At 33.8% G+C, this 2,500-nt stretch overlaps 1 protein-coding gene across 1 annotated transcript in view; it reads left to right on the forward strand.

The window, feature by feature from the left end:
- The window catches only part of bt (projectin protein bent), a 149,103-nt gene that overhangs the window by 973 nt on the left and 145,630 nt on the right, over positions 1-2,500 (forward strand).

Genomic DNA, 2,500 nt, shown 5'->3' on the forward strand with positions numbered 1-2,500 from the left:
TTCTTGGAGAGAATCGCTGCAAAGTCAGAAAGGAAGTAGAATGGTATACAGCCTTCCTGTTTACTCTTTCCTCCTTCTTCTCAAAACTCTAGATTAAGAATTAGGCTTCATAACAAGTGGCTAAAGCTCTGTTGAAGAGGGTACTGCTAGTTATCTCAATCTTTGGATACCTAAGCTTGTAGCAGAAGGGGCAGTGTGCTAAAATGTCTCACCAAGTATAAAATTCAGTTCTCTGTCCTTGAGGATATTTTGAGATAATATACAGTTAAAGTTATAGTTAGAGGGAGACATTCTAAGTAGTTTCGAATAGGTAGTATGAGTTATTCAGATATTAAGGGGATGTAAAGATATAGAAGATATATCAGTGTATATTTCCCAAAGCTCCAAAATGAGATTTTGAGGAAATGTAATTTTGTAGTTATAGTTTAAGAGAAGGGAAGTTCCAAGGAGAGGCGAGTAGGTGGTATTAGACTATCTAGGAAATATAGAAAGGGGAACATGCAGAAGATAATTCTAGAGTTTTTTTGTTCTTTAGGAAAGTTTAAGGGTATGTGGGCATTTTCAAAAGAGCTCCTTGGGAAATTTTGAAGGTGATAGGGCATTCAGCCGCGAAGAAAAGGATAATTTGAGTTAAACGTAGCATAGCAATTTTAATCGGATGCTGTAGAATATAGTTCTGGTAATTTTATTGACTCCAAGAAATAAAGGAAGACGAATATGAACATAATCAGTAAGAGAAATCTTAAAGTGCTTTCTAGGTTGATTCCGTTCTTCTTTTCTCTTTCCTTTTTTTTTACTTTCAAAAAATACATTTCTAAATCAATCAAACCAACGTTTATGGAGTAAAAGCCATAGAAAAACGCTATTACCTTTTTCAATCTTAGTCATTATTTGCCTCTGTTTAGTGTGCCATGATCGGTGAAAATAAAAGGAACAGAATTTGCAAAATAGTGAAAGAACTATTTAAAAAATTTTACTTGGAAGTCGTCCGAATAACCGATTTTGATTGTAAAGTAAATGAACAAAACTAAAATGATTGAACTTTGAACATAACTAAAAATATTGAACTTTGATCCTCTTTGTGTTTCTTGATGTCGAATCTGTATTTCCAGAGAATTGAATTGCAAAGATTTTTTTTTTCTCCAACCGGTGAAGGAAATGTTGTTACCCATATATATATTAATCATATCTTACTAATGCCTCAAATTCATGTAAAATACATAACGTTTCTATATTTACGTTTCCATAAATCTTTCTCAGTAAAATCTATTATTTTGGAGTGGCAAATATATCAGTTATCAGTTAACTTGATGAGTTTCGTCAAGAGAAAAATAAAATCGGCTAGCTTCTAAAACAATTTATATGAATTCAAATTTGATAGTCACGAAATTGAAACATTCATGACATCATATTTTATATTAAAAGAGAGAGAGAAAAAAAAACAAAGTAAATCAGAATCGCAGTAGAAAAAAATTGAAAAATCATATCTCTTTAAAAATCAAATCTTTAAAAATCTTTAAAAATGTGTAATCATTGCCTCTCATCCGTTACCTCGCCAAATGAAAGATCCACATCAATTTAATAATAATAATAATGATAATAATAAACTAGATCGCAAACAACCAGTTAAAAAGAATCAAATCTCTTTAAAAAGAATCAAATCTCTTTAAAAAGAATCAAATCTCTTTAAAAAGAATCAAATCTCTTTAAAAATCTCCAAGTCGCTGCCTCCCAATCGATCCTTAGTCTGCAAGTCCTTTGGCAAAGAGCTCCCAGGTACGCTTAAGTGGCTCGTCTTCCCGCGTCTCTCACGTTCTGGCTCCCGCTCGCTCGCCAAGTGGCAAGTCGTCGCTCTAGATAAGGGAACGAGAGGGGATGAATGGTCCCCTCGGAGGATGGGACACGAGCAGGATAATGGGAAAAATAATATATGTGGATAGATAGCTAAATAGGTAGGTAGGTAGATAGGTAGGTAGGTAGATAGGTAGGTAGGTAGATAGGTAGATAGGTAGGTAGATAGATAGATAATGAATGGTTCCTCTTAGAGGATGGTACACGAGGAGGAGGATGGAAAAATATAGATAGATAGAGAGATAGATAGATAGATAGGGATGAATGGTTCCCCTCAGAGGATGGTACATGAGGATAATGGAAAAATAGATAGATAAATAGATAAAAGATCATTCTATTGCATAGCGATGGATTTTAATGGAATTCGGTAACTTCGTTGTGATATAGACCCGAGAGGTTAATGGAAAAACACAGATAAAATATTTTTCTGTTGCATAGCGATGGATTTAATTGGAATTCGTTGAGAAAAGAGAGTGGAGAGGGTCGTGTGTTGATGGCGATGTAGAATTTTTTTAGAGTTGAAGTAATTAAGCATAAATGAAGAGTGAGTGATTGTACGATTATCCGTGAATCATGAGTGTGTCAAGGCTGTTGAGTTTTATTATGTGAAAGTGATTTTATAATCTCTTTAATTTATTTTTCATCCGAG

The sequence above is a fragment of the Penaeus vannamei genome, chromosome 26 (genome assembly GCF_042767895.1).
Source record: "Penaeus vannamei isolate JL-2024 chromosome 26, ASM4276789v1, whole genome shotgun sequence".
In the NCBI taxonomy this organism is placed as follows: Eukaryota; Metazoa; Arthropoda; class Malacostraca; order Decapoda; family Penaeidae; genus Penaeus; species Penaeus vannamei.